The 21,016-nt window shown below is 40.3% G+C and overlaps 1 protein-coding gene across 1 annotated transcript in view; it reads right to left on the bottom strand.

Moving 5' to 3' along the window:
- The window catches only part of CEP162 (centrosomal protein 162), a 332,176-nt gene extending 311,724 nt beyond the window's left edge, over positions 1–20,452 (bottom strand). The window contains exons 1-2 of the mRNA XM_039532378.1: positions 20,339–20,452; positions 19,187–19,321 (exon numbers count right to left, since the gene is read on the bottom strand). The gene's annotated coding sequence lies outside the window, so the exon portion shown is untranslated. The remainder of the gene's footprint in view (positions 1–19,186; positions 19,322–20,338) is intronic.
- Between the last annotated feature and the right edge of the window lie 564 nt (positions 20,453–21,016).

Genomic DNA, 21,016 nt, shown 5'->3' with positions numbered 1-21,016 from the left:
AGAGTGAATAAAGAACTAAAAAAGAGCCACCATGGCTTAACCACCATGTAAAAGAAGCAGTGACAGATAAAAAGACTTCCTTTAAAAAGTGGAAGTAAAATCCTAGTGAGGCAAATAGAAAGGAGCATAAACACTGCCAAATTAAGTGCAAGAGTGTAATAAGAAAAGCCAAAGAGGAGTTTGAAGAACAGCTAGCCAAAAACTCCAAAGGTAATAACAAAATGTTTAAGTACATCAGAAGCAGGAAGCCTGCTAAACAACCAGTGGGCCCCCTTGATGATCGAGATACAAAAGGAGCACTTAAAGACGATAAAGTCATTGTGGAGAAACTAAATGGATTATTTGCTTCAGTCTTCATGGCTGAGGATGTTAGGGAGATTCCCAAACCTGAGCCGGCTTTTATAGGTGACAAATCTGAGGAACTGTCACAGATTGAAGTGTCACAAGAGGAGGTTTTGGAATTAATTGATAAACTCAACATAAACAAGTCACCGGGACCAGATGGCATTCACCCAAGAGTTCTGAAAGAACTCAAATGTGAAGTTGTGGAACTATTAACTAAGGTTTGTAACCTGTCCTTTAAATCGGCTTCTGTACCCAATGACTGGAAGTTAGCTAATGTAACACCAATATTTTAAAAAGGCTCTAGAGGTGATCCCGGCAATTACAGACCGGTAAGTCTAACGTCAGTACCGGGCAAATTAGTCGAAACAATAGTAAAGAATAAAATTGTCAGACACATAGAAAAACAAACTGTTGAGCAATAGTCAACGTGGTTTCTGTAAAGGGAAATCGTGTCTTTCTAATCTAGTAGAGTTATTTGAAGGGGTCAACAAACATGTGGACAAGGGAGATCCAGTGGATGTAGTGTACTTAGATTTCCAGAAAGCCTTTGACAAGATCCCTCACCAAAGGCTCTTATGTAAATTAAGCTGTCATGGGATAAAAGGGAAGGTCCTTTCCTGGATTGAGAACTGGTTAAAAGACAGGGAACACAGGGTAGGAATTAATGGTAAATTCTCAGAATGGAGAGGGGTAACTAGTGGTGTTCCTAAGAGTCAGTCATCAGACCAATCCTATTTAACTTATTCATAAATGATCTGGAGAAAGGGGTAAACAGTGAGGTGGCAAAGTTTGCAGATGATACTAAACTGCTCAAGATAGTTAAGACCAAAGCAGACTGTGAACAACTTCAAAAAGATCTCACAAAACTAAGTGATTGGGCAACAAAATGGCAAATGAAATGTAATGTGGATAAATGTAAAGTAATGCACATTGGAAAAAATAACCCCAAATATACATACAATATGATGGAGGCTAATTTAGCTACAACGAGTCAGGAAAGATCTTGGAGTCATTGTGGATAGTTCTCTGAAGATGTCCACGCAGTGTGCAGAGGTGGTCAAAAAAGCAAACAGGATTTTAGGAATCATTAAAAAGGGGATAGAGAATAAGACTGAGAATATATTATTGCCCTTATATAAATCATGGTACGCCCACATCTCGAATACTGCGCACAGATGTGGTCTTCTCATCTCAAAAAAGATATACTGGCATTAGAAAAGGTTCAGAAAAGGGCAACTAAAATGATTAGGGGTTTGTAGAGGGTCCCATACGAGGAAAGATTAAAGAGGCTAGGACTCTTCAGCTTGGAAAAGAGGAGACTAAGGGGGGGGGATACGATAGAGATATATAAAATCATGAGTTATGTGGAGAAAGTGGATAAGGAAAAGTTATTTACTTATTCCCATAATACAAGAACTAGGGGTCACCAAATGAAATTAATAGGCAGCAGGTTTAAAACAAATAAAAGGAAGTTCTTCACGCAGCGCACAGTCAACTTGTGGAACTCCTTGCCTGAGGAGGTTGTGAAGGCTAGGATTATAACAGCATTTAAAAAGGAACTGGATAAATTCATGGTGGTTAAGTCCATAAATGGCTATTAGCCAGGATGGGTAAAGAATGGTGTCCCTAGCCTCTGTTTGTCAGAGGATGGAGATGGATGGCTGGAGAGAGATCACTTGGTCATTGCCTTTTAGGTTCACTCCCTCTGGGGCACCTGGAATTGGCCACTGTCAGAAGACAGGATACTGGGCTAGATGGACCTTTGGTCTGACCCGGTACGGCCGTTCTTATGTAATAAATGAAGACTCGGCACCCCACTTCTGAAAGGTTGCCGACCCCTGTTGTAGAAGCTTCTTCACTGGAGGCTTTCAAAAGGAGTCTGGATAGCCATCTGTCTTGGGTGGTTTAGACAACAAATCCTGTCTCTTGGCAGGGAGTTAGACTAGATGACCCTTGCAATCCCTTCTAACCCTGTGATTCTATGATCCAAGAGGTATGTAGTGCTCTCTCAGGGTGTCTTTACTTTACACTTCTGATTTTAATTTTGTATGGAAAGACAGAATTCTGGCAATAAGGATAAGGCTGTAAAAGCTACAAGACGCTTAGGGGACGTGAATGTGTCCCCTGGCTAAAGAAAATGAAATGTCGAAAAGGTAAAATAGCCAAATAATTACAAATTACAAATAATCTCTTCTGAAACTTTAATTTAAAGGGTGGAAGAATTTGAAACATGATGTTCAGTGACGTATTTCTTTTTCAAGACAGTGAAAAGAGAAAATAATTTTCTTAACACTACTGGATAAGCAGTACACAATGCTTAAATATCTTTTCCACAGGAAAAGATATGGAGTATGAAACATCAGCAGAGGTACTTAAAAAGCACTATGTACCAAACTTCTACAAGAAAAATTTAGAGTGTATTTTGGTTTTTTTAGGTCAAAATACCTCAATTCAGAGAAGAACAACTAAGCACTGTTCATAGGTAGCAATGTACTCTGGAAGGAGCTGTAAATAAAACTTCTGTGTCCCAGTAAACAAAGAAAAGTGATCTATAATTCAAGAAAGCAGCTATATAAGCTTGCCACATGGGGACAAAAGACTCAGTCCACAGCCAAAGCTGGTCAGTATGCTTGAAAAAGCATTGCATCTGTCTACAGATGCAAGGCTGATCAACCATGTTATTGGTCTATTCTTCCAAGCTACAAGAAAAAAAATAGTAAATGTAATTCTTCCCACCACTCTAATTTTATATTGCTCAGTCTTACTTCTGTTTTTTAATTCCTCAAGGTATGTTGTGATAACTGGGCTGATACAGTTACTCTAATTGTAAGCTCAACTGTGAAAAATGAGTGAAAGTTCATAAAATGTCACAATACCTTTAGTAACAAAATGTTGATGGGAAAAGATACAAAAAATGAGGCAGAAACACATATCAGTATGCCTTTTTGTTGGACTAATTCAAACTCAAGAGACTGTGTTAAGATCATGCCTGGTAAAAAACAACAGGAGACCAGAAATTAATCAATCAAAATTGGTACATCGGAAATTAGGCCTAATTGGTGGACAAAATAGTGAAGGGATGGGCTATTCCACCCATCACTCCCTTCTGGGGCGCTCAGAAAAGGACTCTGGAGGAAAAGCTAATGAATCGCAACACTGACTGAAAGACAAGAGAGAGGAAGGAGTGAGCTTTACCATTATGGCTGCCACCTCAGTCTCCAGGGTCTCTGGACCTTCTTTATTCTAATCCTAAAAGATGTCCTGACCAGAACAGGGCACAGAGAGGGAGACACATGTATTGTCACTTCCACCAGCACCAGCTAATTCCCAAACACCACCTAGGCTATGACATTGTCTTCTCTCCCCCTTGTGTATTCTTTTCCTTTCCTACCTTTTTCTTTCTGTCTAATAAGAGAGTCTGGCTTAGATAACCAAAGTTGCATCTTTTGCAATGCTGCTGTAAGCCCATGACCAGAAAGACGCTTGTAATGTCCTAAACAGCCTGATGCCGGTACAAGTGTGCCAGATCCCAGAATGGCTGGTAACACCATATGCCATGTCTGCATTTCTCCAGCAATGAGGTTGCAAGTGAGAATCAATGTCAGATAGAAAATGCAGCTTTTATATCTTAGCTGTTCTTTTCTCTCCCCCTTTTGTTTTTCTCCAGCCCCATTTTATTTTGTTTTCTTGGAAACAGGATCAGACTTCAACAGCAGCAACTCCAGTCCATCTCAACTAACTTTCTTTCTCTTTTCCTCAAAAGGACCATTACCACCATCTAGGAGACTGCCAAACAAGTGAGGGTTTCCTTCTCAAAATTCTCTACAGCCAAAGTAACAACATCCCTGTTCCCTTTCAAATGAAAACCTTTACTTCATACTTTACCTTTCAAATGCTTTAACTATTTTCCTCTTTTTCTAGATCTTTAAAAGGATTTTTAATGCTGTGTTTACCAAGGTACTAAGCAGGCTGAGGTCTCTGTATACCAAGCCTTGTTTAAAATTTTTTAATGTTGGACACTAACTGGATTATGTTAACACCTTTGACTCTTTGGGCCCATATATTCCATCTAAGTTAAGACAGGTAACCAGGAAGTCATTTTCAGCTTCATCTAGTAAACACCTGTGACACCTAACTTGGGTAGGATTTCTTAAATTAACTGTGGCTACTCTGTCAGTAACAATGTTCAGAAAGCTGATGTGTTTTACTATTGGTCTATATCTAATAAGGGTCCTGGGACACATGCATGAATGAGAAACTGAAAGATCATCCAGTTTAAATTAAACAGTGCTAAGAAATGTCTAGTGAACATCTGCCAGAATAATGCAACTTCTAACAGAGAAGACTAGCTATGGCAAGAGATCTCTAAGGTTGCATGATAGCTTGGAATCTACCCAGATAGTGCCAGACAAGTGAGATCTGAAGAATTGTCACCACCAATCTGGGGATATAAAGTAAAGCCAATTCACTCTTACTTACCTCTGTAATAGCATAACTTATTTGAAGTAAACATGGTAACCACCTGTATATAAGTTTTAGATGTAATTTATTCATAGATATTATGGCCAGAAGGAATATTCTGATTATATAGTCTGACCTCCTGAACATTACAAGCCACTACGCCCCATCTAGTTACCCTGTATCAAACCCATTGACCTGGATTAAACCAAAATCTTATTGTTCTCCAGAGACTAAACTATTGTGTGTCACAGACAGAGGATAGCAGGGAGTAAAGTGCATTAATGCTTGAGGCACCTGCAAAGGTAGGGAATTGGTTTGATGAACTATGCCCAGATGAACATAACAAGCAACCCATGTCCCTCACTGCAGAGGAAGGTAAAAAGTTCCAAAAGGTCCCTGCCAGTCTGACCTGGGTGAAAATTCCTTCCCAATCTCAAATATGGCAATCAGTTTGACCCTGAGCATGTGAGCAAGACACACCAGCCAAGCATCTGAGAGAAAAGTCTTGGTACCTCCTCAGAGGACACCCGGAGGGGTGGCCAGTGATATCTCCAACTGGGGCCATCTCTGATGCTTTAGAGGAAGGAGTCCAAAATAAATAATAATAATACAACCAATATGTGGGTGGCCCTGCCTGACCCCTACAGATGACCAGCTGAAGCCATGATGCATGAAATTTATGACATAAAACATAGGATTGGAAAGGACCTCCTCATTGAGCTCAGTCCCCTGCCATGTCAGGCAGCCAAATCAAGTTAGTCTTTGGACAGTTAAGTGCCAAGAATTAATCTATTTGCTAGTTTCAACTGGTGTGAAGCAAATTAAGCCAGTAATAAGAGCAGATGAGCTCATAATTAAGAAAAATACAGCTAAGAAGGAAAACAAAGAAACAATCCTGTTTTACACTTCGAGAGACATCAGTACATAAGTCACATAAGACTCCAAACAAGTAAAAGTAGTATACTGAAAACACTGAAAATAATCAGACAAAGCAATCCCTGCTCTTTTCCAGCTTGAGATCTGGATTCTGTCCAAATATTTTGTTCTGAATCAGAAGCAAACTCCCACATCTGGCACATTAGCAAGCTTGAGAGGTCTTCTGCCTCATTACGTGTGGCCCCAATAAAGCCAGGGAAAATTCTCCATATATTACAGGTCTCATGTAACACATCCCATATATTTTTCTCATTTAGTTGAACACACAAGAGTTATTTTTACCATATATTGCTGGGGGGAGGGAAAATGTAATACCTTTATCATTTCCAAGCCATGTAGCATATCCACTGTTACCAGATGTTTGCCAAGGATATCTGGAAAAAGAGCATTATTGTCTCCTTAAAGTTTTCACGATGATTTGAATCACTTCACTGCTTCCACCCAATGGCATGCACAGGCATTTTTTATGTAGACATAAGCACCAGGCCCATATCATCTCAAATGTATGACCTGTGACAACTCTCATGAAGTCCGCAACTTGCAGTCTTCCAAGTAGCTCCAACAGTCACAGTACACAGCATACTAATACATGGTGGTGACCTGCTACTTTGGCCACCCTATCTTCCATCTCCATCTTCCTCGACATGGCAAGATCTTGCTCCTTGTGCTACGTAAAATAAAGTTTCTGGCCATTAGGAGATGACACTCTTGGAGTCTTATCTTCACTGCTATAACCTTGATAATTTGTCAACGCATGAGGTAATGCATCTGACTGATTGTTTTTCACCTAGGGATCAAAGAGGATCCTATCAAAAACAAGCCTCCTTAGCTTACACAGCCCTAACTGGGATTTTCAGAAGACCCCAAGGGAGTAAGATACGAAACTCTTATGGAGTTTCATCAGGATTTGGGCACCTAACTTTCTTGGGTTCCTTTGAGAATCCCAAGCCATCTATGGAACTCCATGCCTTTTTAAAGCTGGTAGGGCCTGGTGTTTGGTCACAACTATTTTCACCTTCCCTTTTTCTGTAATTCATATCTTGACAATTCATTTGCCTTGTTTAGTTTTAACACAGTGATTTTCCTAGGCCACCAGATCCACTTTTTGTTTTGTATTTAAAGTTGCACAGCATCCCCAAATACGAAGTTAAGTAGTTCAGTCTGGAATAGTTCCAAGTACTGTGGTTTGTGAAATGTACTTAAATCTACTTTTTCCATAAGCTTCTGCTTTATTTCTTCAATACACTTACTAAGATTTTACTTCAGACTCCTAACTCTGTAACCCCCAAATGTATAAATGCCACTTCCCTAAATAAACTAGTTTGACTGTAGCAATATTCTTCACTCTGGAGGCAGACCTCTACATATGATGAATTTTTGGTTACCTAAAGAACCACTTTCACCCCCAGTATTTCAGCCACTCACAACAGCTTGTGCATATCCTATTGCTGTAAGTCATAATGGGAACAATGCTCAGACTTGCGATTCAGTGTATTGAAGAAATGGCATGCAGCACTGTTCCTGGGTGCAAGATTTTGTAGGTCTTGATCCTGCTGTGCCCATTGAAGCAAATGACAAAGCTCCCATCTCCTTTAATGGTGCAGGATCAGGGCCCTAATGAGTAAGATTGAAGACCAGCACATTCACCAAGGTAAAAACAAAGTAGTAATGTTATTTTTTTTTAAAATTGGATCACATAACCACAACATGAAAGTTGTAGTATCTATTTTGACTGTGGGTTTCAGACCACAATCTGGTTCCTGACCATAGCCCAAGTAAACAAACTGTGCTCAGCGTTGTTCCATGGCACTTGAAAAGTTGCCAGTACATCCACCAGCTAGTCCCTCCCAGATCATCGCTCCCCAGCCCCCAATTTGCACAGTGGTTTGCACTGTTACAAATGGAGTCTCTTCAGAGAGCATCTCCATGATGAAAATTAACCTGTGCAGACTTTCTGCATCCTGTTTCCCTTCAGCAGCAGATTTATACCAATTCTAACTTAGTAAAGAGGTGCTAGTCTGTTTTCCCCTTTCCCATTGGCTTATCTGACAATAAAGGAAAGACAGACTACAGTCGAAAAAGCCAGAAACAAATCAGTGGCAAAAAGATTGGTCTTAGATAAGGTACAAGGCCAGTGCATTTCATTAGAATAATGTTCAATATAAGATTTAAAAAAAAAAAAGAGAGAGATGAAACCCAAAACCTGCCAGTTTCATATTTTGTCTCACACACAGATCAGAGCAGGTCTGTCAAAAGATTTTGCCTGAATGGTTTTCAGACATGAACAAAACGTCTGATGTCAAACCCTTGAAAAACTAGTGGGTTTGCATCATTTTGACATGGTGGTGCAAACCTGCACATACTTAAGCCAGATAAAATATTCACACAAATATCTGCACTGTGGACATGCTGAGTTTCACATATCTCTGGGTTATATCTTCACTTAAGTGAAGGCACAATAAACTATCTTAAATCAACTTGGTTTAATCAAATGTTTTAGATTTGGTTTCAATGAAAAACAAGTTTGACTGATTCATTACAGATTATTGATGTGAAGATTTCTCCCAAAGTACAGTCACATACTTCAGTGTTTTTTGGAAGAGTACCATAAGTAAGTGATTTAAACTACTAAATGAGAATTCACCAAACATAAGAAACTTATGGGGATTTAAGCAGCTGAACACAAACTTTGTTAGCATGTCTATAGATTTGTCACTGAACTTTTAGAAAGCTAAAACTGTACGTTTAGACAGAGAATCTGATTGCCTCTCTTTGGCATATTTGAGATGACGGCTCTACAGATGGCAAACAGGATGTTTGGCTTTGAAATAGGTCTGATTTTTCAGTGTCTAAAGTGCATGCTCTTTGCATACAAACTATATGTAACAGTTCTGAACAGTGGGTAAATATGAACAGACAAACAAGAGGGACGTAACATTGCAACAAAAGTTTATGGGAGGGGTATTTTTTTGTTTTTTTTTAAACTTACTGCTTGTTTTTCCACCAAATCTCACTGACTTGTTAACTGCTTAGGTTGCCTCAAGGGTGTCATCAATTAATTGAACTCTGACCTCCCCGAATTTGATTGATAGGCAGGTGATTGAAACACAGACTAGGTCCCACCATTAATTACCCTTCCTAAAATGCTAGCTATTACTCAGCACCTCAGAAGAACTGCAGTGATGATAGAAGGGCGAGTTTGATGTTTGGAGGTGTTCATGTCACTCTCTCATCACACTCTGAAAGCTTTACATTGGAGAGCACAGTAAAAAGAAATAAGTGCATGAATATGTTTCTTTTGTCAGAAAACATCTCCTGTATTCCTCAGCATGGACCAGAACTACATAGCTTGTAACTACATATAGCATACACCACTTCTTTCAGAAAATATCATTTTGTAGTCATGGCTCACATAGCACTTTACACATATCAATGAATTATGCCTCACAACAACCCTGACAGATAAGCTTACCCCTTGATATACAAAGTGAGGGGAAACTGAGGCACAGAGGTGCAAGCATATTGTCCCATTGTTGAACAGAAAGTCTTCAGCAGAGCAGGCATAGTATTTGTATTGTGATGGTGGCTAAAGGCCATGGCCTCCATGTGCTAGGTGCTGTACAAACATACAGGGGGAATCCCTCCAACAAAGAGCTTAAAATAAAGCCAACAGAATCCAGGCCTGGGAAGAGAATCCAGACCACATGACTCTCAATCCTGTGTTTTAACCAGAGTGTAAAAAATCATCCCAAAAAACCTCCTTTATTTCTGGAGATAGAGCAGCACTGCTTAATGCAGCTGGAACAAATGTGTTAACTGTAGCAGAGTAGCTTTTTATATTATTAGAAATGTATATTAAGTTTATAATATACTCCCTAAAGGATTTTAAATAGCCATGCGGAAGGAATGGAAAGCTATTTTTCTTTAATAAAACTTAGTTTCATTAGAAATGTATCTGTGACTTTAAGAAATCACAAGGATTTTTTCCAATAAATATTTGCCTTATGAATTATTACTTCATGTCACCTACAAATGCCAAGTGGCCTACAGTTGGAAAGTCAAACTCCAACCTGTTCTATAAACTCTGGGGATCCCAAGTAAGAAAACAATACTCCACCCGCTTTCAGCTGTGGCTATTCCCATTGTCTTTCCTTTATTGTCTGCCTCACTTCTCCTGCATCCAAAGTAGACTCTTCAGTAGGCACAAGTAAGAGAGGAACAACTTCAGTTGTTTGTATAATACATTGATGGGTACAGTCTAAAGTCAAAAACAGAACAGAACATGAATAGAGAAGGATGGTACCACTGTAGTGGTCAACATGCCGTACAGTCAATGTGTTGTACAGTCAACCTGTGGAACTGTGAATGCGATGCAATGTCAATCGGTGGAACTTGTTGCCAGGGGATGTTGTGAAGGCCAAAACTATAACAAGGTTCAAAAAAGAACTAGATAACTTCATGTAGGATATTTCCATCAATGGTTATTAGGCAAGATGGTCAGGGATGAACCCCCTGCTAGAAGGTGGATGACAAGAGATGGATCATTAGCTAAGTTGCTTTGTTCATTCCCTCAGAAGACAGGATACTGAGCTAGATGAATCATTGGTCTGATCCATTATGGCCATTCTTATGTTCTTATTTAATGGGGAAAAAAAAGAAGTTCCAAGTAATAAAAGCTAAGGAGATGCCAATATAAGTACATTTCTAAATAGCCGCCTCTCCTCCTCCATGCATTGATAACTTTTATTAGGCTTATGTTCCTCCCACACTTCCACGTTTTATCGTGAATTCACAATAATGTAGATAATGTAGCATGTTGGTTTTTAAAAAGCCAAACATTTTTTCACTATTATGTCATAGTCCTTATGAAATTTCTGGCATTTTTTTAAATGGTGTGAAGCCTAGAACTACTAAGATTTTAAGGGGGCAGCACTGCTGACTAATTCATATAAAACTACTGCAGTCATGCTTATCTTGTTTCTCATACACTCAGGCGTCTGGCTGTTCTGGTTGGAGTTGATGAGATGAGATCGATGCAGCACCATGGCTCTTAACCCTGGGGATCAATGGTACGGAAAGCACTGCAGTTTACTTCTGTGCTTTTTTCATGTTCCAAGTAGTAGCTTGTTAAGTACTGTAAGAAACATGGACATAGTGATACAAGTAAGACACAAATTAGACAGCATGGAGAATGTTTTTTTCTTTCCGGTATCCTGGCTGTAAGAGAAACACAGGCCTGAGTTTGAATTTTCACACACTGTGCAATGAATGGATTCAGTATGGCATGAGAGCCAGCCAGTTTCCTATTAACTATTTCCAGACTTGTTAACTTCGGGGTAATTTTTTGAGGGATGGGAATGTGTTGAATGTGTGTGGGATAGAGGAGGCAGAAGTGGGGACAGGCACACACAATCCTGACACCAGCCCACCCTGCAGAGTTCCCCATGTAAAGATAATACAGGCTCCTGGTACCATAGAGTGGGGATGGGCCCCAACTGATCTGTCCCTTTAAGAGGGGGAAGGCAAGTTCTGCTTACCTTCTATCTCTGGAGCAATACAGGAGCAAAACATGTCACTTTTCCATTTGTACCTTCACCTGGGTTTTCCTGCACGAGGAGACAATTAGGACCAATATTTACACTGGCATCTAGCCCCAGATCTAGATATTTAAAATGGGCATTTGGGTTGTCAAACCTTTATCTTTAAATCTGACCTAAATGCACCCCTAATTGCAGGTATTCACCATATAGGGAAACATTTGACTCATGCAATCATTTGAGTTACTAACATCAACCTTTGAGGCTATGGTTGAGTGTACTTGATGTGAATGGAAGGTCAGCAGTCTTCTCCCACTCATTGTTTTTCTTTGTACAAGGACTTTTTGAATGTTTATGATGTCACCTTTCACCTAGGTGATAAATACACAACATGGAGATAATAGGGCACATTAATTTCCTGCCCCAGCAATGAATGTTCAAAAAGTATGAGAGAAAATATAAATGAACCAAATTCATTCCCGGTGTAAATCCACTGATGTTATTGGTGCTACGTTAGGGATAAACTTGTCCCACTTTGCTAGCAAATTTATCATGTTTATTGTCAATTGAGACAGCAAGAATGGCTGGAAGTGCTCATTCATAGGCATGAAAGATTCTGATATGGCTATTTATAGGATTTAAGTTTAAAGTGCCAGTATGCATTGAAATAAGCTTGCATATAAAGGTCCCAGTCCTGCAAACATTTATACACCTATTTTCCTCATCAGTAGTTCCAGTGACTTCAAAGGAATTATTTGTGTGCACGAAGTTAAGCCCATACTTAAATACTTGCAGGATCAGGGCCTAAGTGGGAGAAGGAAAGAACAGTGACTGTCACAAATGCTGAGCTCCCATTCACATCAGTGGAAACAGCAAATGCTCATCACTTCTGAAACATGCAGGTGTTCTGAGATGGGGCAGAATAATATCCCCCCCCAATATATTATAACTCTGAATCCTGAACAAAAAAAAAAAAGCTTTTTTTTTGTTTACGTACTACTACGCTTAGAAGTTGTTAAATATAGGGATTCTGACCTTTGCCCTGTATGCAAAATACAAAAGGTTCTGTTTTCTTTCAGTCTCTCTCACAGATCCCTCTGCAATTTTAGAAAACCCTACACAGAATATGGAAGTTATACAATCAATGTTAGAGGCCTCATATTTTACTTTACATTTTTACAGTTTCCTTGGCTAGGTCCCAAGGCAGGTCAGGCATTCATTCATTGCCTGGACTTCTATTCTGTGCACATATTTCCTCATCTTGGGATATTTTTGAAGTGGATTTAAACGCAAAAGCCAAAAATCCAAGTCCATTTTTAAAGTGTTCACTCCTTGGCCTGTCAGCAAACTCCTCTGAGGTAATAGCCTTGTTGCACAGCAGTAACCATTTCATGCTGGCGATGAACACCTTCCAGCGGTCACAGAGCTTGTAAGATAAATGGAACTGATTGTCAAACATATTTAAGATATGGATTCACAAAGCACAGTTTTAAGTTTAGTCTTCTGTTTTGGAGATAATGGCTTACATTACTTGGATTACATACAGACTGAGAAGTGTCTCCTATGCATCCATTTTGTAGTGTGCTGAAAGATAAAAATCCCATTTGCTGTTTTTTTTTATATTGGTCGTCTTTGACACTGGTACTGCAGATCAGTATGTTCCTTGTAAATCACAGATACACCTGCCAGATAATTCGCTTAACTGCTGAATGAAGCGTTTCTTAGCTGGAAACTGAACTAGCCCATATTTGTGAGGTAGTGACTCACAATAGTAATAGGATTTACTTAAAGGAATCCCTCATTTGTACCTGCATTAAGATAGTGGGAGATACATATACAATCTAATTATACAATTTTGTCATTAGATAAGCTTCCTTCCTATATTTTAGTTGAATTCATTTTTTATTCAGATTCTTATACCATTTCTATCATCACTGCATCCAAGAATTAAGCAGAATTTAAAAACAAATCCCCTCAAAAAACATCTGCTACAACCCTTATCGGTAGCCTACGGAATCACCTCCAGCCATCTTTCTTTAACTTTTTCCACCAGCTTACATCTTCAGGGCCTCCCACTGAAGAAGTCATACCTATAGCCAAGTAAAATTGGTCAAAAATCCCTTTCGAACCCATCAGTGTCATTCATTATATTTAGAGGATCTGCCATTAAACAACAGTAACGGGGTCAACCTACCTCTTCATCAGGGGCACTACTGCTGCTGTCTCCATTCCCCTCCTTCCATGCCTGGGGCACTCACATTCGAAATTAGGAAGTTTTCCCTTTTAAAACAAAACATATTCAACCCTTCCCTCATACAGCCGGGCTTCTGGCCCTTCCACAGGAACTCACACCAATCTTGTTCCATGTGGAGAGCTGGGATGGAAGTCCGTCAGTCCTACACAGACAGCTTGTATTCTGCAGATTGCTGAGGACAGCCATGTATGAAACCTCCCAAATCTCTATTTCCCCCCAACACCGAGCCTAGAGAACTGCTTTATATAGTACCCAAAGGCAGTCATAGGCCGATTCTTGGTCATCTGCTTCTCCTGAGGACTCCTGTTCCTACATGGGGAAATGCATTTCACAGCATTCCTGCTTTTAAAGGTGCTACATGCCCTTAAGAGTAGCAGGAGACTGCACATGCCAAAGAGGATTTATGCTCAATTACAGCAACGTAATCCATTTTACCTCTTCAGCATTCCCAGCTCTGAAGTCTAGGGGGGGGAAAAGGGAAGCTAATGCTTGAACCCAGACCTCATACTCTAGGAGGCAGTACTGAACATGCACTTGAGAGGCATGTCTACACAGCAATTAGACACCCGCGGTTGGCCCATATCAGCTGACTCAGGCTTGTGGGGCTGTTTAACTGCGGTGTAGATGTTTGGGCTCAGGCTGTACCTGAGCTTTGGGACCCTCCCACCTTGCAGGGTATTAGAGCCCATGAGGTCAGTTGTATAATAGGGATGAACTTTGAACCATATTTTATTTTTATTTTAAAATAAAACATGATTCAAAATTCATCCCTGTTACACAACTGACTTCATGGGCCCTAATATATATATACATACATACACACACACACCCCAAAAGTAAGTTTGGGGTGTAGCTGAGAATCGATTATGCAGATTTACTGAGTGTCACACATCTTCACACATACATATACACACACCCTTCAATGAATGGACTGCAGTTGTGACACACAGCAGCCAGAAGCCACTGTGGTGCCTGAGGAGCAGGCAGCCAAGAAGCCTCTATCTACATCCCTGCCATCCTTTTCCCCACCCCACCCCAGCATATCTGAGCAGGGGGAGAACAACCGAGCAGTGATGACAGAAGCTGAAGGGGCCTAGAGCTGGCCCTAAGCCCCCACCTCCACCAACCCCCAAAGTCCTATCTACCCTCCATCACCCCAGCCAACTCCCTTATCTTCCCCTCCTCTCCAAGCCCCAACTTCTTCTAGTAGCTACCTGCCTGGAACCACCTCAAACCTAGCTACCTTCAGCCCCTCAATAGCCTCTGAGCACTCCCACCCAGCTGTCACCCTTTACGCCCCCTGCAAACCTCCCTAGATTCCTCCTCCCATCCTCTCTATATCTAGTTTCTCCCAGCCATAGAACTTGCCCCCCATATATCTTGCCTCTGACTCCACCACCCCAAAACTCTCTCCAGTTACATCCATCCATCCCCACTCACTCCTACAAATCTGGGTTCCTTTACCTACTACTCATCTGTCATCTACCCCTCTGATAATCCCTACCCACCTTTATGTTCCACCCAGACAGCTCCACAAGCACGGTTACTCCAGTTTCTGCCCCCCAGCCAACCCTAATTTAGCACCCATCCCAGACACTCTTCAACATCCACTTATATTTTACTACTTCCACAGCTCAGGGCAGGCCGTATTGCCCTTAAAGTGAAGTTTATGGCTGTATGCAAATTTGATTAGCTTATCTGAAAATTTACTTAAAATGTTTCATGTGGAACTGGACTAAACTTGGCAGTGTGTTGCATCAACCAGGCAAGGTACTAACAAACTTCAACAGGACTTTATTTTTAAAGTGGAAACCTCTTTACCAAGCTGCTGCTGCACCCTCTGTAACTCTCACTCTGCCTCAACTCCTCCCCCCTCCTTCCTGTTTCCTGTCCTTTCAGACTCCCAACAGCCAGTGCTCCCAGTTCTAATAATCACAAGCCACATCTAAACACCACACAGTGATAGGTTACATAATAGTCATCACCATCTGCTAGATTCTAAAAGTGCTTACTCAGATGTCTGCTAAACTGGGGGTGGAGTCTTTTGCTTCCAGAATGCTGGGTATTAAAAACAGAGCTATTTCTTAGCGACAGTGACATCAAACCAGTAAAATCTCAGACTCCTTTTTCTGCCTGCCAAGGCTATAGTAATCAGGTGGAAGTATGCCAAACAACTGGAACAATAAAGCCTAAATGGGTCTCTTTGTATGTCTTCATCTGTTGCCAGTATAGCCTGAAATGAAAGCAAGGACTTAAACATGTTAGACCTATCCATAACCTTTCACAAAGGGATTCCCAGACAGAAGCTCTTATTGCACTGTCTGAAGTTCTATGGGCTGTTTTCCTAAATTATACACACATGCAAACGAAGGCTGTCAACCTTTAGAAAGCTGTAAGTATTGCTTGAGGTTCATAACTTTTCAATGCTCTAGTCCTGCATTTGAGACAAATAACCAAATCTTACCTGTTTTAGGTTCTATACTGAGTGTATTTGGAGCCAGAAGAAAATGTATATGTACATGTTCATACATATATACACACAGACACAGTTCTTTTAAAAAGGAAAATGTTTACAGAACAAATAGAATGTCTCACCTTAAACAATTTTTTAAAACCATATTCTTATAATGTTACATTTGGGTTCACTTCACATCCACAGTGAAGGCAAAAAATGAAAGCAGCAAAACTTCCCCTATAACATGAACAGTTTAAAGTAAACAGAGTTTTTCCTCAATGTTACACCAACAGCTAGAATAATAAATACAGATAGGAGGTAGCCTCACACTTCAAATAAATTTGTGGAAACAGCTCTCACAAACTCAGCCTGTCTCATATTTGTGCAGTTGTTGGCCATAAGGACAGCCATAACCCTTGCTGTGTCTTGGACAAGTGCCTTGGCTAATCACTCTTCACATCATCCCCAGCCTCAGTAACTAAAATTAGTTGACACTGCACAAGTGTCCAAACTATGATGCATTTCTTCAGCTCTGAGGGCAGCCCTTTATGTTTGATTGGCAGACCAGTGTGGCAACTGTCTGCTTGGGTGGCAAAGAGCAACCTATTTCTGTACCTTTCAATAGAAACAATAGCAGAGCAGAAAAAAAGCAGCCTAGCACCTCTTTCTGTGAAGACAAACAGCAAAAGAATGCAACCAACTTCTGTTCTGTTTGCAGGAATGAAAAAAGACAAACCTTAGGAAGTGAATTTAGTCCTTTAAGATGATTGTCAAATTTTTGCTATTAAAATTATGAACATTAAACAAGTGTCAGATCACTCATTTCTTAAACAGTTTATAGTAATATTAGTCATGGTTCACTTTTTATACACTAATATTACTGTCCTAGAAAGAAAAGACTACAATCAGAAGTTCTTATTCAATGTAGTGCTCAACACTAGGTTTTCTTTGTCCTTTCTTTCTTCTGATTTACATTTTGGTCCTTTCCCACAAGATTTTATACTTTTCTATTTTATCCCAAGGTAGCAGCAATCCTCTAGAACACAATGCGCCAAATTCATCTCCAGTGAAACTCCACTAGCATCAGTGAAGTTACACCAGGGATGAATTATATGGCTCAGTGATTTTAGAATTGGTAGTACAGGCAGCGTCCAGACTGTATAATTAAGTTCTATTGCAAAATCCACAGGAGGGAACTTATACTGGGAAATCTCCATGAGGATTTTCCCCTTCTTACAGGAGAGACAAAGCTTGATTCCATCCACAGAAGAGCATTCACAAACCTGGCAGATCTCCAACTCCGGGGATCCTTGCAAGGTCAGGACCTGGCTTGTGGAACCCTTGCCATTCCCCTCCCCTGCCTGCTCCCTGGCAATGTTGTTCCATGCTACCAGGGATTTCCTGATGGATGTGGAAGCTCCAAGAGAGGTGGAGGGAAATATACACAATAGTTAGTTTGACCTAGGGCTGTATTAAGAAGGAAAAAAAAAAAAAGCTATCTTCCATGCATTTCCCACTGGCCCCACCCTTATCTTCCCCAACTCCACTCCCTCCCTCCTTTAAGCATCAATGGCCCACTGACAGTGGAATTAGACAGCCACCACACACTCCACAGTATGGATTCTGCAGAGTGATCCCAGGGGATAAGGACACACCTGACTCCCAGATCCATGTGTGGAAGCCCTTGGTGCAAGGGGAGGGGAAATATGATCTTTCCCTGTGTTATTTACTGAACTAAAAATCAACTTCCTAAGTGTTTGATTCCTGGCACGTGAGAATGGGGGGAGATGGTAATTATTATTACAACCATCAATGCGATCCCTTGAAAGGTATTAATAATTTCAAGATAAGATGTTAGCATTGAAAAGGCTTGTTTGGCTTTTTGTCACCATTTACTCCAGATGAATTATTCCTGGAGAAATATTTCATCTGGAGTTTTATTTTCATTACTCCTCTATTTATATTGTGATCTATTTCAGTATAACACAGTATAACTCTGACATTTGCCTTTGGATAGTGTCTACTTTTTTTAAACATAAGAGGTTTCAAGAAAATAAAATCACACACTACAGAAACAAACTAGGTTCTTACACCATTTCTTGAGAAAATGCTAATTGTTTTTGTATTTGTGCCCGTAATATTCAATATAAGTGTATAGCAAGTCTAATGAGCATGGAGGATTTTACAGACAGCTTTATATTTCTTGGAAGTTAACAATTTTTATCCACTTTTCCCCTTATGTAATGGGGAATTTTAGTTCAAGATTAGTCCACAGCATTGTGGGAACACCTCTAGGAAAACTCACAATTAATCCCAGATCCATCACTCTACTATAAAAAAGTGTTTGCTTCCAACTTTACTCAATAAATTGTTATATGCAGGAAAGTACAACTAGTCCTAATGATTTTCCTCTTTTAGCAGTAATCTATTAGAAGCAATCATTCCCAAATGTCTGCAGCAAAAGGAAGTCAGATGTGCCGACAGCAATTCGCCAAATAAAAAAAGCATGTCAAAAATGAAACATAATAAAATGCAAAACAAATTTAATTCCCCTCCCCCCCAAATTGCATACAGAATTAAGTACAGTTCAGAGTTAAATAATAATGGGAAGAGGGAGATTTGAGATAGAAGTAATAGTGGAACCAGTTCTACAACCACTACTCACTACAGAAACTCAGGTAAATAAGGGTTAGCGCATCAAGCCTTTTATGTTTTCCTAGGAGATTTGAAAAGCGATGGAGTGTTGATAAAGTATTGTTGTAGCCATGTTATTCTGAGGATATGTGAGACACAAAGTAGGTAACCTACCCTGTCCTAGTTGGTATAGGGACACAGGCAGCCTCTTTCAGGTGGCGGGAACTGGAGAAGGAGTGTTTTTGAGAGAGGTTGATGGGTCCTTAAAAAATAAAATAAGACCTCAGATAGGGAAAAGAGTGGAGGTTTTATCTTCCCATTTGTATATCTTTATGCACCCCTGAGAGTAGACACCCAGATCCACAAAGGTATTTAGATTCCTAACTTCCCTTGAAATCAGTAGGAAGTTAGAAGTTTAAATACCTTTGTGAATCTTGGGCAAAGTACCTGATGGGAGTGAATAGCAGTTCCATTTTCTCTTCTCATCTAGGAGAACGTTTCCCTCTAATTGGTGGATCTCCTACCATGGAAATCTTTACAGATATGAACAGGTATGAAGCTTACCAATCATTCTTCTGTCTCTCTCCTCTTCAGAAAGTTGCAGGATCTTTTTCCTACACTTAATCCAAGTCCAGTATGTGAACAGGACTGCCAGTTTTGGCTGGATGTATACCTAGAAGTTGCATCACATGGCATAATCTGTAATTAAAGATTAATCTTAAATTCCTAGAGACTCCAGGACAACCCTGAAGGGTGGCAACCCTAACTGGGAAATACCCTGCATGAGAGTGAGTGGAGGAATCGCCTCTAATGATACTCTTCTGTATCATGAAGGCTCAGAGATTTGTATCTTAGAGGCTTCTCAGGAGATGTCCTAAATATCACTTAGTGAAACACTCCATTTAGCTAACTTGAAGTGGCATTGGCTCAGCCTAAAGTTAGTTTGCCTAAGGAGGGGAAAAGAGTTTCCTTACTGTTAGGAAAATTCAGAAGGAAGCTGAATTTGTAAAATGAACAGCCAATTTCTAATGATCAGTGTGATTAACTAGAGGCAGGCCCAGCTGAGACCAGCTAAAGGGAACACGGGTGAATAATTTGCAGTATCAAGACACTGAGGTAACAAAGAAGCCTACGCAGTAATCTATACATCACTTTTTTTCAAACCTTTAAGAAGATAGGGGCAGACAAATGCTCTGGGATAGTTGTATGGTATAGAAGTAAAACAATAACTTTCCTCAGCTCAGGGGGCTAGTTTTTCCTCTACTGTTACTCTCACAGTCTTTACACATACTGCAAATTGGCTTGCAGTAGGTCTACAGTGTGCTAGGTGTTTTCTAAACATAATGAGATGCAGGCCTTCACCCAAAGAGCTCTGTCTAAGATAAGTAGCAGAGGCAGGGCAGGGAAGAGGGACAAAACATAAAAAAATAGTATTAATTATCCCCATTGGCCTGTTATCTAAGTCATTATGGGAATTTCTTGTTCAGAGGCCTTTTCTCCTCTGCTTGCATGAGATAGAAAGGCAGGAGCTAATAACAAAATAGGTCAGAGTGCATGAAACTCCAGTTTTAAGCCTTGATTCAGCAAGCTACTTAGTACTTGCCTAACTTCAAGCATGTGAGTGGTCCCCAGGGCTTGGAACAGTCATTATATGCTCATATAGTATAACTGTCCCTCTCTGAAGCCACTATTTAGTTCTCCAGAATCTCAACTTACTTTTTTTGTTAATGAAAGTGTCTGGCTGTTATGGTTGAGGCAAAAATCTCCAAAATTGTGAACTGAGTGTAATTAATGCTGGGAAGTCTATATGAGTCTGCAGAGATCTAGAACAATTGCTGGGAGAAGTGTAAACTGCCTCATTCATCTCAGCCAGCTGTTAACTCAGCAGCACACTGATGATACTTTAAATATCAATATTGTTTTAACTAATTCATTCCTCCTGTGGAGAGTCACAGGTCTGCACAATTTACTGAGTGACATCACATTTTGATGCTACATGTGGGCAAGCTCCATCACTTATTTCCCCCTCCCCCTCCCAATCAAGGAGCCCGTATTCAATCAAGCCCCACTGAAAGACAGCCAAGCTCAAGGTGCCCAGATAGCAGCATGATCATATTTTGAACAGCTGTATTCTCTACTGTGAGTGGTAACTCATTCTGGCTTCTCACATGGGTGGAGTTTATTTTGTGAGTTGAGCTAGGAAGAGTACCTTCACCTTTTGTTCCAAGCCTTGCCTCCCCCACACACCTCACACAGCCCCATTCTGACCACCACCACCCCCTCCCCGCCCAATAGCCAAGGAGGCTACTTATGTGCTTGCCATTAGGGGAATATTCCTGTGCTTAAAGATAGACATGTGCTTAGTACCTTGCTGAATTGGGGACTTAGACAATA

Source organism: Mauremys reevesii, linkage group 3 (genome assembly GCF_016161935.1).
Source record: "Mauremys reevesii isolate NIE-2019 linkage group 3, ASM1616193v1, whole genome shotgun sequence".
Lineage (NCBI taxonomy): Eukaryota > Metazoa > Chordata > Testudines > Geoemydidae > Mauremys > Mauremys reevesii.
Note: the sequence above shows the minus strand (reverse complement) of the source record. Positions and strands in the feature narration are given on the sequence as shown.